General features: G+C 36.5%; 1 pseudogene; it reads right to left on the reverse strand.

The window, feature by feature from the left end:
- Positions 1 to 2,536: 2,536 nt before the first annotated feature.
- On the reverse strand, positions 2,537 to 6,375 carry LOC114515487 (annotated as a pseudogene).
- Between the last annotated feature and the right edge of the window lie 10,132 nt (positions 6,376 to 16,507).

The following is a 16,507-nucleotide window of genomic DNA, read 5'->3' on the forward strand; positions in this document are numbered from 1 at the left end:
CTGATATGACAGCTGTCACAATACAATCTAGCAAAAATGTTTTGAATTAAGTTAAAGACAACTTAGCACTACTAGAGCCCTCTTATTGGAAAAAGAACAAATAAATTTGTGGCTAAACCAATATACTGCAGATATTGTGCACTTTTTAATCTATGGAAATATGCATTTTATTTTAATCAATTAAAATAAGATTTGACTTGGATTAGATTTTAGGAGTTGTGCCATGTCAGATCAGATCATGAAAAGTTGGACTATGTTGTCTGGGTGATGCAGAAGTATCTAAAGCATTTAATTTTTTAAAAAAATATGTAAGTTGAGGTTTTAGTACTTAAGAAAATATCTAATCATTTTTATGTTTGCAAACTTATGCTCTCTTTTATCTCAAATATAATTTTATAGCAGTAGTTGACACTATTATTATTTTAAAGGCTTATTTTACAGTTATTTTGATCATTTTCAATGAAAAAAAAGGTCAGCTGTATTACATGTAACTAAGAAACTTTCAAAATAAGATCCTAACTACTGTATGGAAATATTAGTCAATATGTTTTGAAACATACAATCCCGTCTTATGTGATGAGTGATTTAATGTAAATGTTGAATCTCTTTACCAAAATTCATCTAAATTATTCAGTTACTCAGAATAAAAAAATTGTTTATAATGATTTTTGCAAAATATACTCTTGAACAAGGGTGAAAAAATCATAAAATCACTGTATTTTGCAATTAAATTTTAGCCTTAAGTTACTAGAGGGACTATTAAGTGACTCCTGGAATACTTCTTGTTTAAATAAGGCATGATTGAATTAAATTATCCAAAGCTAGGATTTAATATTATCATCACACATTTTCCCCTGAGTGTTTAAATTAAAATACTTTTGGACTTTTCTCTCACTCTGAAAAAGTAAGTAGCAGAGCTACAAATTTCATGTAAAAATAAGAATCTCTATTTAAATACTTACTTTTAATATTAACTGCAAGTAAATTTATAAAAAATAATATTTCAGATCTTCTCCTCCTCCTGAATACTATGGGTATTTAAATAAAAAAGATGAGATATCGTACTTTACCTCCAAAGGGTCAACTAGGGAGTATTGGGCATTGCAAAGCACACAGCTTCCAGTGGCATGGATTTTATATTTGAACCTATTAGTGGTAAAATTTCATTTTCACTACTGGAGGGGTACACAGGTTTGAACGTGCTATGTTAGTTGCGACCAAAAAGAATATAAAGTTTTGTGTTTTTTCCCCAGTACGCTTTGAGTTGCACCTGGAAGTAAACAGCTAACTAGAATAGACTAATGATGTGCTCAGTGTTGCCAACAGCTATGGAGTAAGCATCTCTCTCTGTCTGGGCTCTCCAGTGAACTCTTAAACCATTGGCTTTTAATTCAGTAACACACTCTGAGGAGCCTGTCCCCTGCTTTTTATTACATTTCAGGGGCAGCTCCATCAAACTGCATCGCTGTCGCTTAGCACAGCACTTACTGTCTCTAATAAAAAATCACTCCAGGTGCTATATTGAATGGATTATTATCAACAGAGGATTCCAAAATTTAGTTTATGTTCCACTCTCTCAGGACTCAGAGCAGCCTGAGGTCCCAGATATGTTTATGAGCACCAACATGACAACTGAAAAAGATCTGGCCTGATGCATGAAGATGGTCAAGAGAGAGCTGTATTCTGACCCAACATTCCGTATTGTTGGCTTACAAAATCATTTCAGGGGAAACAAAGATGGTTTGTAAGCCTATATGTCAAAATGGCATCGAAGGCAAAGAAAAGGCTGACAAAGATAAAAAAAGAAACCACACTATGAGAGCTAGAGTATGCCAGCAGGTGAGAGAACATTAACAGGACCAACATGGTAAAGGAAATAATTATTTAGATACAGCAATTACCTTCATAAAAAATATAAGAAATACCTCATTTCTTCCTAAATGATGGGATCCATATTTACTCCCAAGATTATTTAAGAAAATTATTTTAATATTAGGCAGAAAATAATCAGGTCCTACAGTACTAGGCAGTATTTATGTTGTTAATGATAAATCTTTGCCTCATTAAAGAGATTTCTGTGCACATGATAATTCTTCAAAGCCAAAGGCTAAAGTTTAACATGGTATGCAGTGATACCTTGCCTTCTGCCTCTTTTCCTCCTTTACTTATTGTCTCTTTTAAGTCTTTCTACTCTCATATTTCTATGTTCCATTAGCAGTGAAGTTTCTATTATTCTCACCACATACTTTTTTTTCCCCCACTATCTCTGTAGCTTTGCATCTCCTGTGCTGGGAACTTCAGCCTCCTTTTTCGTATATCTAATACAAGTTCATTATTAAGGCTCAGATCAAAGGTTGCCTCCTCTAGGAAGCCTTCCTTGATGTCTTCACCTCCACTCAGCATATCTCTGTGCGCCCTTAATACCCACTGCATTTATCCACTGTTTTATAATTGAATTTTTAATGTTTTTTTTCTTTTTTTTAGTCCATAATACTTTGGTGGTCACCTTTAGTCCTGTGCTTGGTTGGGCAGCTCCAGGGATGGGTCATCATTCACTGCTCAGCTAGGAATATGAAAAGGCCTAGGACTAGCCCTTTTGGGTCCCATACTGTGGAATATGAAGGGGCAGATCTGGCCTTTCCTAGGCCAGCATGAGGCACCAGGTAGGGGTCAAGAACCCAAGCTTGGTGCTTCTTTGTCAGCCTAGTTGTTTTTGGAGAAGTATTCCTTGCTGTCATGTCTTGGGCTTGATTGTGTCACTGCCTGGCTTCCAGCCAGCGGGACAGACTTCCCCATGAACATGGGGAAGGCCATGTACTGAAAGGCCTGGACCAGCCAAAGAGCCTCATCCACGGAGCACCCCACAGACAAATCATTGACGGTGATCTGGGGAAGGTCACCCTTGCCATTGATGATAAAGGGACCCCTGTAGGCAATCCCCTCATTTTTCTTCATCACGCCATAATCATGGGACGAGCTTCTGGTTACATCAGCCAGCAGAGGGATATTCAGGGGACTGAGCCTCCCTCCTTCTGTGGGATGTTAATCCAAGCCAGGTGGATGAACTTTGAGTCTATAGAAACTCCCAGCACCTCACAGCCCAACTTGTGGAAGTCCTTGGCATGAACACTGAAAGCGATGATCTCCATGGGGCACACAAAAGTGAAGTCCAAAGGGTAGAAAGTGTTGCTTTCAAAGGGCCAAATGTAATTTCAACTCCTTAACAGTTAAGGAGTAGTTACATTTATATAGTCCTATAATTATTTTGACCCTTTGAAGGCAACAGTGAGGTTGATGTGGCCCCTAGAGAAAATGAGTTTGACAACCTGGTCTTGAAAATAAGATTGGATTAGAGCATATTTTGTCTCTGATGGCTCACAAACTGGTTATAAGTAATATTATGGCTTGCAGACTATTGTATGGCAATGAAAGATCTTGAGTGATGAGAATTCAGCCTATGTAGAAAAAATATTAAAAGAGAAATAGAAAACTTCAGTCAAATCTGCCTATTGAACTGGCACAGATGGGGAGAGCAAGGTGGCAGAAAGGGCAAACCACAAGTTCTGAGGAAGCATCAGGGTGGGTAAGAGCTCAGATTTCTGTGATATATTTTGCTAAGAAGCTCTTCCATGGAAGAAAGGGAAGGAGACAATGAAAAAGACTGCCTGAGATGGATGATGTTGGTGGAAGTAGAAGGGTTATAACTTTGTTTCCAGCAAGCTCGTGACACTGACATGAATTAAGCTTCAGTCTCCTCATCTGTAAAATGGGTATAGAGCAAAAATGAGTGAAGCATATAATTCTTGTGCAAAAGCAAAGTAAGAATCAGACAAAAATGCTGTTTCTTTTTACAAATCAAAACAGTTTTTAGCATGCTTTCTTGCATAGACTATAAATACTGTGAAATGCTCAAATGGGTATTGTTTGGCTTGAGCTGCAGTGTGTCTGACAGAAGATCCTCTGAGGCCCCAGACCAAGGAGAGCTCACTGTGCGAGACTCAGAGAGATCCTGAGCAAAGGATGACCTTCCCTTCTCTGCATTTCTCTTCCTTTAACCTTTTATTGTTATCTTAACAATGTTTTTATGTTTAATTTAATGGTGAATCACACTAACATAGTTTTGACTGGTATGTCAGAGGGCTTAGAAACTGAGCTCAAGTCATTCTAAAAGCTAAAGAATTAATCAGATCTGTTGTTTAGTTGAGATGACTCAGACAAGTGTGGAGGTGTTGGAGAGATGGTGCAGAATAGTATTCCATTCATTCAGGATTCAAGGAATGTAAATTCCTTGAGTTTTTTTAAATATATTTTATTGATTATGCTATTACAGTCGTCCCATTTCCCCCCTTCTCTCCCCTCCAGCCTGTACATCCTCTCCCACCCACATCCCCCCCTTTAGTTCATGTCCATGTGTCATACTTATAAGTTCTTTAGCTTCTACATTTCTCATACTATTCTTACCCTCCTCCTATCTATTTTCAACCTACCATCTATGCTACTTATTCTCTGTACCTTTGCCCCCTCTCTCCTCCTCCCACTCCCCTGTTGCTAACCCTCCATGTGATCTCCATTTCTGTGGTTCTGTTCCTGTTCTAGTTGTTTGCTTAGTTTCTTTTGGTTTTGCCTTAGGTGTAGTTGTTAATAATTCTGAGTTTGTTGTCCCTTTACTATACATGTTTTTTTAAATCTTCTTTGCTTAGATAAGTCCCTTTAACATTTCATAAAATAAGGGCTTGGTGATGATGAACTCCTTTAACTTGACCTTATCTGAGAAGCACTTTATCTGCCCTTCCATTCTAAATGAAAGCTTTGCTGGATAGAGCAATCTGGGATGTAGGTCCTTGTCTTTCATGACTTGGAATACTTCTTTCCAGCCCCTTCTTGCCTGTAAGGTCTCTTTTGAGAAATCAGCTGACAGTCTGATGGGAACTCCTTTGTACGTGACTATCCCCTTATCTCTTGCTGCTTCTAGGACTCTTTCCTTCATTTTTACCTTGGAAAATGTAGTTATGATGTGCCTTGGTATGTTTCTTCTTGGGTCCAACTTCTTTGGGACTCTCTGAGCTTCCTGGACTTCCTGGAAGTCTACTTCCTTTGCCAGAATGGGGAAGTTCTCCTTTATTATTTGTTCAAATACGTTTTCAATCTGTTGCTCTTTCTCTTCCCCGTCTGGTACCCCTATAATTCGGATGTTGGAATGTTTAAAGATATCCTGGAGGTTCCTAAGCTTCTCCTTGTTTTTTTTGAATTCTTATTTCTCCATTCTTTCCTGTTTGGTTGTTTCTTTCTTCCCTCTGGTCCACTCTATTGTTTTGAGTCCCAGTTTCCTTCCCATCTCTATTGGTTCTCTGTGCATTTTCCTTCATTTCTTTTATGGTAACCTGCATTTGTTCATCTAATTTGTAACCAAAATCAACCAATTCTGTGAGCTTCCTGATCACCAGTGTTTTGAACTGTGCATCTGATAGGTTAGCTATCTCTCGGTCGCTTAAAAGGATGAGTCCTGGGGCATTGATTTGTTCTTCTGTTTGAGCCATCTCTCTCTTTTTTTTGGTCTGGTCGCTCCTGTTATGGTGAGGGGTGGAGCCTTAGGTCTAGTTCACCAGGGCTGGGCACCCCAGTTGCTAGATTGTGACATTGTATGTGGGGGTGGGGTCGAGAGGGAACAATGGCGGTAGCTCCATTCTCCATGGGACCTCAGTCCCTTCTCTGGGATCCTGGGTTGTGTGCTCTGCCCTGCTCCACAATCGTCACCTCACTGGGTCTGCCAGCTGCCACTCGCATACTCAGGGTCTACCCACTGCGATCTTGCATGCCCCAGATGCCTTACGTGCCTCCGGTTGCCTTGTGCACCCAACTCTTTCTGCTCTCCGAGCCGGGACCTCACCCAGCTGCTCGTCTCCGCCCCTCCTACCAGTCTGGGTGAACAGGTCTATTTCAACCTCTTGGCTGTCCGACTGCCATTCAGATAAATTTTCTGTCAGTTCTGGGTGTTATCTGCCTCTAAATTGTTGTTGTTCCAATCTTGGTTGTGCATGGAGGTATGGTGCATCCACCTATGCCTCCATCTTGGCCGGAAGTCCCCCATAATAGAGTTTTTGCTCTATATTAGCTACAGTTAAAAGGATAATTTATCCCTTTTATTAAGAACATGAACCAAGGCAAAAGTGCTGCTATAAAGCAACTAATTATATATTATAATAAAATCAGTTTCTGAAGAATATGGTTATACCCAAATATCACATAATTTAGGAAGCATTAGTGAAATTCTGTATTTCCTTATATTTCATAAATGTATCATAGAAATGAAAAACAGGTATGCATTTACCTGTATTTGGAAATCACACAAGATCTATCCGGAAAAAGTCCAGCCATTGTTAATGTAAGGATAATGGTTTGAGCAAATTGATGTAACCTGGCAGCCAAGGGAAGTGGACCGGAATGCGCATGTGTGAACAATAATGGCTTCACTGTATTAGTGCTTGAATATTACTCTGAGGAAACTGTTGGATGATTCAAAAGGCAGCTTCATCAGGACACCGTGCCCACTTATGCATCACATCTCATGTAGAGTTTCTGGTGGAACATCAACTCACTCAGATGATTCAGTCCCACTACAGCCCAGATTTGGTGTCCTGGGATTTCTGGCTTTTCCCCAAAGTAAAATCACCTTTGAAAAGGAAGAGATTTCAGACCGTTGATGAGATTCAGGAAAATATGATGGGGCAGCTGATGGTGATTGGAAGAAGTGTGTGAGGTCCCATGGTCCTTTGAAGGGGACTAAGGCATCATTGTCCTATGTACAATGTTTCTTGTGTTTTGTACCTTCTTCAATGTATTTCTCTACTTTTCATGTTATATGACTGGATACCTTCTGGACAGACCTTGTATATTTAAGGGTAAAAATTCCATTTGTAAGGTTTTTATTACCAAAGGCTTTGTTTTTATAAAATATTTTTTATTACAAAATAGGTATTTAAGTAAGAAAAATATAATACAAAAAGCAATTGCTACTACTATTGGTATTTTGATATATATGACTTTTTACTCTTTTCTGTGAATAATATTAGGATATCATAACTGCTGAATCAGATACTTTCTAAACTATTGGGAGCTTAACACAATAGCTGACTTCTAACTCCAGAGAGTACTGCCAGCAGTGGGGGTGTCAGTGAATGTAGTGGTGCTCTGCTCCATGCAGCCATTTAGGGCAGTGCTGTTATTCACACCTGCTCCTGGAAATTCATGGTCATCAACCTCCAGCCTGGAAGTAGAGAGAGAGGATGGCCAGTGTGATGTTTTTACATTTCAGACCACACAAAGGTGCCTTTCCACTTACACTGGGAAATGGAGGCTAGCTATGTGCCTGGCCTGGAGAGAAACCACATTTGTTGTGCACATTGCCTTCTTTGCCACAGCAAATATACATGCAAGCAGACTCACGTCCTAGACAGTTTGCTGTGTAATACTGTCTACTTACTCAGCCATGGATCTCAAACTTTTTTCCTTATTTTATCACCGTTAGTTGATTTTATGACAATTTTTTAACTTAAGTCAATTTTTTGTTAAACATTTGGGTTATTTCCAGCTTCTATGAATGTATGCAAAATCTGATAACATTCTTATACCTTTGCATACTATCCTGGTTGCTTCCTTAAAACATTCCAAAAAGTAGAATTGTTGGGACAATGTGTACATACCTAAAAGACAAAAAGAAGAAGGACTTTTGACATGTTACCTAATTAACAGTAGAAATTTTTAGTATCACCAGCAGTGGGGGTGCCAGTTGATGACCTTCTTCTCTTAGGTAGTGGAGTCTGTAGGTGGATGCTGAACACCGACCTTCCAGTGTTCTTTTGATTTTAGTGTGAATTGAAGAATCAATTATCAAGTACTTGTTGAGCATCTAAAAGTGACTGGTTTGTGCTATGAGTAGTTCAAGAAAGTAATTAGGTTGTTTTTATTGGGGAACAGTACTCTATTCTATGTATTTAATACCACAAGAGACTTTCAGTTTTCTGCCTCTCCCCACTTCAGTAACTGATACTTTAGTTTTTATTATGCCTTTTAGGGAGTAGGGAGAAGTAAGGGTAGGGGTGTTTCTTAAAAATGACAAATTCAAACATCAAAATAGGGTATGTTAATTTTTATTTATTTATTTATTTATTTATTTATTTATATTATTGTTTAAGATGTTACAGTTGTTCCCAGTTTTCTCCCCTTACCCAGACTCAGTCTCTCCCCACCCCAAGGCAATCCTCATATTGTTGTCCTTTTCCTTGGGTTGTGCATAAATGTTCCCTGGTTAATCCCTTCACCATCTTTTATACTGTTCCCATTACCTTCAACCTTTTTGGCAACTGTCAGTCTGTTCTATGAATATATGCTTCTGTTATTATCTAGTTTGTTAAGTTTATTGTGTTAATCAGATTTCACATATAAGTGAGATTATTTGGTATTTTTCTTTCACTGACTGGCTTAATTCACTCAGCATAATTTTCTCCAGGTCCATCCATGCTGCTACAAAATGTGCCTTCTTTTTTTTTCTGCTGCATAGTATTCCATTATAGAAATATACCTCAAATTTTTTATCCACTCATACAGTTATGGGCACTTAGGCTGTTTCCAAATCTTAGCTATTATAAATAGTGCTGTTATAAACATAAGGATGTGTATAGTTTTTTGCTGGTGTTTCAGGATCTTTTGGGTATTATCCCAGAAGTGGAATCATTGGTCAAAAGAGAGTTCCACCTTTAATTTTTTAAAGACACACCATATGGTTTTCCACAGTGGCTGTACCAACCTGCATTCCCACCAACAGTGCACTAGGGCTCCCTTTGCCCCACATCTTTGCCAACACTTGTCTGTTGATTTATTGATGGTAGCATTCTGACATATGTAAAGTAGTATCTCATTGAAGTTGCAATTTGCATTCTTTGGTGATTAAAGATGTTGAGAATTTCTTTCATATGTCTACAGGCCCTCTGTATGTCCTCTTTGGAGAAGTGTTTATTTTGTCTTTTTTTAAAAGTATATATATTTTAAAGATTTTTATTTATTTTGAGATAGAGGGGAAGGGAGGAAGAAAGAGAGGGAGAATAACATCAATGTGTGGTTACCTCTCACGCACCCACAATTGGGGACCTGACTTGCATGCAACCCAGGCATGTGCCCCAACTGGGAATGGAATTGGCTACCCTTTGGTTTACAGGCCGGTGCTCAATCCACTGTTACACCAGCCAAGGCTTTTTAAAGTACATTTTATTTATTATGCTATTACAATTGTCACAATTTTTCCCTCTTTGCCCCCTTTGTCTGGTACCCTCCTTACCTCTAGCAATTTGCCCCCTTAGTTCATGCCCATGGTTTGTGCATGTAAGTTCTTTGGCTTCTCCATTTCCTGTGCTATTTTTAATATCCTCCTGTCTATTTTGTTCCTGCTAAGTATGCTTCTTAATCCCTGCATCATTTCCTCCATTCTCCCCCTTCCTTCTCCCAGATGATAACCCTCCAAATGATCTCCATACCTATGAGTCTGTTTCTGTTTTGGTTGTTTGCTTAGTTTTTGTTTTGTTCTTTTTTTAATTCAGTTGCTGATAGTTGTGAGTTTGTTGTTATTTTAATGTTCACAGTTTTGATCTTCTTCTGTTTAAATAAGTTCCTTTAACATTTCATGTAATAATAGCTCGATGATGATGAACTCTTTTAGCCTTACCTTGTATGGAAAGCACTTGATCTGCCCTTCCATTCTAAATGATAGCTTTAATGTATAGAGTAATCTAGGTTATAGGTGCTTGCTTTTCATCACTTTGAATACTTCTTGTCATCCTTTCTTGCCTGAAAAGTTTCTTTTGAGAAGTCAGCTGACAGTCTTATGGGAACTCATTTGTAGGTAACTCTCTGCTCTTCTCTTACTTTTTTTAAGAATCTCTCTTTATCTTTACATTTGACATCTTAATTATGATGTGTCTCATTGTGTTCCTCTTTGGGTTCAACTTGTTTGGGACTCTCTGTGCTTCCTGGACTTGTATGTCTATTTCCTTTGCCAATAAGGAATTTTTATTTCATTATTTTTTCAAAAAAAATTAATTTCTTGTTCTTCCTCTTCTCCTTCTGACATCCCCCTATGATTAGGATTTTGGCATATTTGGAGAAGTCCCAGATTTTTTTATACTGTTCTCATTTTTTTGTTGTTGTTGAATTCGTATTTTTTCTTTCTGTTCTGGTTGAATGGTTATTGCTTCCTTCCCTTCACTGTTGGTTTCTTGTGGATTTTTCTTTACTTCACTTAGTGTAACTTTCCTTTCTTCCTTTATGTTTTTTGCCATACTCAATGAGTTCTCTGAGCATACTGATCACAGTGTTTCAAACTCTGCATCTGATTGGTTGGCTATCTCTGTTTCATTTAGTTCTTTTTCTGTCTTTTTTTTTTTCCTTTTCTTTCATTTGGGCCAATATTTCTTTGTCTCCTCAATTTGGCAGCCTCCCTTTGTTTGTTTCTGTGTATTAGTTAGAGCTTTTTTGCATCTGGTCTTAATAGCCTGGTCTGTGTAGAAAAGGCATGTGTTAGTTGTGTGGGGCAGAACCCTAGGTAATTGACAGGGTGGAACAATCTGCTTCACTGCTCTGTGGCTCTGTGTTGGGGGGAGGAGGACTCAGAGTGGGAACAATGCCACTTCCTGGCTTCTGGACCTTTGCTTGTCACTTACCCATTTCCAGTCACTTCATCCACTTCCTGTATTGACTGGCAAACCTCCCAGCTGCTGCCCTTGGGGTAAAATTCAGGGTGGGTGGGTTTGCAAATGTGCTAAATCCATGTGGGCCTTTTAAAAGGCAAAGGTCCAGTGTTTCTTCCACTGGCTGCCAGAGATAACAGAGATTTATCTTCCTGGTGCTGGAACCCTGGATTTGCATGGTCTGGCATGGTCTGGGATTGCTCACTCCCAAGGTGTTCCTTCTGATTTTTATACATCATATGTGACTGTGAGACCATCTGATCTACTGCCACCTCTCCATGCCACACTGCCAATCCACCCATCTCTGCAACTCCACCCCTCCCACCTATCTGGATGAATGTGTCTTCTTTTAATCCTTTGTCATCAGATTTCCATACAGCTTGATTTCCTGACAGTTCTGGGTGTTAATAATTTTGATATCTGCGTGCAATTCTTTCTATGTTTGCATGAGGATCTTGACTTGACTGTATTCAGGTCTTTTGCCCATTTCTTAATTGGGTTGTCTTTCTGGCATTTTAGTTGTTATTGGCTCTTTGTATATTTTGGAGATTTAACCCTTGTCAAATATATCATTGGTGAAAATGTTCTCCAACCACTGGGTTCCTTATTTGTCTTGCTGATGGTTTCTTTAGCTGTACAGAAGCTTTTTAATTTGATGTAATTCCATTTGTTTATTTCCTTCTTTGTTTCCAGTACCTTAGGGGATATATCACCAAAAGTATTTCTACATTTAATATCTGAAATTTTACTCTCTATGTTTTATTCTAAGAATTTTGTGGTTTCATAATTTACATTTAAGCCTTTTATCCATTTTTTTATTTTTGTATATGGTGTAATTTGGTGGTCTAGTTTCATTTTTTGCATGTACCAGTCCAGTTTTACCAATGCCATTTTTTGAAGAGACTCTCTTTGCTCCATTGTATGCTCCTGTCCCCTTTGTCAAATATTAATTTCTTATACAGGCATGGGTTTATTCCTGAGCTCTGTCTTCTATTCCATTGATATATATGTCTATTCTTGTACCTGTACCAGGCTACTTTTATTGCAGTGGCCTTATAGTATCATTTGATACAGGAGTTGTGATACCTCCAGCTTTGTTCTTCTTTTGCAAGATTGCTGAGTCTACTGAGGGCCTTTTTTGGTTCAATATAAATTTTTGGAGTATTTGTTCTGGTTCTGTGAAGTATACCATTGGTATTTTAATAGGTATTGCATTGAATGTATAGATTGCTTTGGGTAGAATGGCCATTTTAATGATGTCAATTATTCCTATCCATGAACACAGTATATGCTTTTACTTATTTGTATCTTCCTTGATTTCTTTCTTCAGTGGCCTGTAGTTTTTCTTAGTACAGGTGTTTTACCTCCTTGACTAAATTTAAAAATGATCACTTTAATAAGTTCAAAATGATGTTCAGGTACATGTGAATACTATTTACAAAATTAGGCAGAAGCAACACAAACTGGGAATGACTAGAGAGATCCTTCAAATTACGCCTCTCTTTGGTCATGAATTTCTTGGGAAAAATAGGGTATATAATTAGATTAATATTGGCATTGTTGTTTATGAATTCCCATGGCCAGTAGTAGACAATGACAATGTTAAATTTTAAATGACATTTTAAACATTAAGAATATTTTTAAGAGGTCTAAAATTTGAGATATTTTGTGAGATTTTTATTTTTTCTTATTATTTTGATGGTTCTTTTCCAACTAGCTAATCATCATTAATGTTAATTTAAAAATACAGTGTTTGGATGAACTCTGAAACTATATATTGATTTTATTTAAATATAATTATTGTCTTTCTTTTTATTATTCAAAATTATATTTGGATTTAATTTTTAAAGTGATGAATTTCTCAGATTTAGATTTATTGCTGTATTTATATATTAAGTGGAAGTAATTTATTACAAATTTATTAATTAGATTCTTGTTTGTTCTCTGATATAAAATTTTTTAGCAATTAAGACCTTGTATCTTCCTGAGTGTCTATAGAAAAGTTATTTCCACAAAATGGAAGTATAGTCTGTGTTAGTAGACACATGAGTTGTAGGTATGTGTATATATACCTCTATGATGTATAAGCACTCCTACGAACAGATAAAATAATGCATGCTGTGTATAATCTTGACACTTTTCTGATAGATATTCCAATCTCTAAATAATCAGAACAGTCTTGATGGATTTCAAAAGATATAGAATAGTTTTACAAACTAATATGCATATATGCTTGGAATTGAGATAATAATTACAAACAGTAACAACAATCACAAGACAATTAATTTGCATTTCTTTTAAAATATCTAAAACAGAATTCTCAGGGTCTCAATGTGTCTCACAACTACTCATTAACATATAAAACCTTTTTTTATTCTTATGCTTACCTAAAGCCATTGACTCAATTAATTTATCAAGCATATGCTGTGTGTGAGATACACAGTAAATTTTCCTTAAGACTTCCAAGCAGAAGTAAGACTTCCTCATCTGCTGGGGAGAAAAACAAGCAAATGGATCACAATTCAAAATGAAAAATTCACCTGGGTTTTCTGGAAACACACAGAAAAGAGAGAATGTGGAATACTAAAGAAGGATTTCTGAAGGAAAAGATTAGAGGTCAGAGACTCTTTTATATTTTCATTGGTACTAGCTGTGTTTGGAAGCATTTGATAATTTGTTAATTTTGAAAATTTCTAAGTGACTTATCACTGTTGCTAAGGACACTTCTACCCATTAAAGGGGAGCAGATTTAGCTGTACAAGTTTCTGAGTAAGTAAAATAAAAGGTTCTGGAATGCAGTCTTCAATGAACCATACTGGTCCCTTTAACTTGTCATCTTCAGTTGTTATTGATCCTTCTATTCCAGATAATAATATCTCCAAATCTCGTTAAATTACACATTCCAAACTTAGGAAAATTATAATGCATAAACCTTAATGATTATGATGATGTGAAAGAAGTTTTAATTATTTAAAGCCAATCCTATAATTTTACAAGTAATCATAATCTGGTCCAAATACACTAGAAATGGCTTTGGTCAAGGTAAATTTGGGACTTGAATTGGCCTGAGAGAATGTCAAAAAGGACCAGAGGATATGGGAGTGAGTAGCTTAGGGTCAGAGTTGCCCTAGGTCAGGAAGAGGCAGTCTCTGTAAAAGCCTCCACCAGCTGGGTTGTAAAAGGTACAGCTGGAGCAGCTGGAAGGGAGATTGGAACGGCCTGAAACTGCAGAAAAATAAGGGTGAAATGAGATGTGCCTTGCTCAGGACAATAAAAGAAAGGCAGGAACAGCTGCAGGGTTTGGATCTGAGATGTGCGGCAAACCCACTTGCAGAGAAAGTGCAACTGAGCAGCAATGAGAAAGGCACATGTATGTATATATACATCTGAAGATGCAGAAAACAAATGCTTAGGACAAATTAGAGTGCTTAGAAGATTCTGAATGATGAACTGGAGGAAGGACGATTAAAAGCAGAGATAATTGAATTGACAGATATTTTGATTATGCTTTCAAGTTACCAACATACTGTGAATACCTTGCTGAGAAATACTTGGGACTCTACACTGGCCACCAAAACCTTATGTTCTAAGTGAGTCTGGCATACTGCAAATCCTTCATTATAGCATTTAAAAAATTCCTAGTCTATTTATACATGGACTAATTGGATATCAATTTAACTTTCTATACAGTAGTTTAAAAATATTTAAAATTTTCTATGTTTTGGGAAATTTCTCATCAAAATTATAATAGGGGGCAGTAGTTAAATTAATTTTTTTCCTTCATTATTGACAGAGAGCCTGTATGAAGTTGGTGCTTGGTGTAAGAGCTGCTTTTCTATCTTTGGCTTATTAAGTTTGCTGATTTGAATATAAAGGGAAAATAATATTAAGTTCCCAAAATATCTTTTCCTCAAATTATGTGGCATTCTCTTTTTTCCCTTTCCTTTTTTTTTTTTTCACTGCATAATATAGTCTGACAAAAAGTAAGTGTGATCTTAATTGTTAGACTTTGTTTATTCCAGGGAGGAACCAATGGAGCACCTACAGTAATTAACATGTTTTCTCTGGTTTTCTCATTTTGCTAATGATATCTTATTGAAGGCTGTGAAGTAATTACTGCCCACTGAGGTATGTACGCGGAAACAAATTAATGGCCAATGACCAATAATAATTACACTTGTAATTATCTATTGTGAAGTACAGGCAGAAAAAATGGAAATTAAAACAATATTCTTTGAAGCTAAAATTAAACTATATTGATAAGTTGCAATAAAAATCATATTAACAAAGCAATGATATTCTATGACTTTATCACCTTGTGTGCCAGTTTTGAATCAGTTACAAAAGACTTTTGGTTTTGCAACATTTTCCAGTTTCATCCTGTGGGATACAGAAGTAAAAGTGTGAATAATAGGACATATGCTATGTTTACTTGCAAGTACCATGTTAGTTATTTGTGGCACATTTATTTTAACATGAGAAGCGTAATTCGCAGTGATTTCAAAAAGTTGAATTTCAGTATCAGAAAATATTTCCTTCATCCTTCTCAAGACTGTTTTCCTCCCACTGGCTTCTTACTGCATATCTGTGCTTAAGAAATTCCAGGTTACTTAGCACTTTAGCAATTTCAGTACTCTTTAATACTCACTTTATCTCATGGGTTTATAAAAATATAGAGTAATTTTCCTATAACACCATCCACTATAAGCTGGGATAGACGGTGGTGGGATTTATACAATTTTCATATGATACAATTTGATTTTGTGAAGTCCAGCAGTGAATACTCCTTTCTTTAGACTTCAGCATATGTATTTCACATGTGAGAAAATAGTCATAAACCTTAGCTGAGGATTAGCATAGTACAGTAGTGGGGCTCTGCATCGTGGAACCCAGGTGACCTGTGACTTCTGTCTGTGTCTCTAATTAGCTGACAAGTCACTCATTGTCTCTGGGCCTTGGTTTTCTGATCTGAGAAGTGGAGCTTTGTATTAGATTATCTCTAAGGTTTTTCATAGGCTTTAATGTCTGTGGAAAACTATGTAATAAGGACCACAAGAAGTTGGGAATTACCTCTCATTTCTCTGCTTAAACTTTGTGAAAACCTTATTAAGAGTTTTAGATTATTTTAATTATTTGGAGTTCAGTTTACAAGTCAAATTTTCTTACCTTTAATTCTCAAGCCTTATCAAATACATGGGATATGGAATAGAATTTTAAATATATACATTTCAAGTAAACTTTAAAAATAATATTTAGATAAATCTGATTTTTCATTAAAATACTGAATAAAATGTAATGGTTTTGTTTATTATATCGTTCAGTTTCTTATGAGAATTTGAGCCTCTGTAAGATCAGAATTAAGTTTTTATATATATTTTTGTACCAGAATATTAGCACATATTGGTGTTCAAGAAATATTTGCTAAAAGAAAAAAATAATTATCAAAATATGTTTGTTTTTGGACATTCTGCCTCTTCCTATGTTGTTTTAAATTGTTTTCAATGTCAAATATCTTTTCTCCCTCAAATAGGAAGTTGGCTTTCTATATGACAACTTACATGTTTTGCAATGAAGCAATTAACATTTGATTCTTTGAGTTAAGTTTTATTATTTGGATATGGATATCATGGTGGAATTATGATCTCTTTGTTGTAAGTTAAATATCACATCCAAATTACTTTTTTTTACATGTGAGGAAATTGGGCATAATGAGGATGTAAATTGCTAGATTATTATTATCTAAAATCTCTGCCCTGGAGATTTTAGTTGTT

This window comes from Phyllostomus discolor, chromosome 2 (genome assembly GCF_004126475.2).
Source record: "Phyllostomus discolor isolate MPI-MPIP mPhyDis1 chromosome 2, mPhyDis1.pri.v3, whole genome shotgun sequence".
Classification (NCBI taxonomy): Eukaryota; Metazoa; Chordata; class Mammalia; order Chiroptera; family Phyllostomidae; genus Phyllostomus; species Phyllostomus discolor.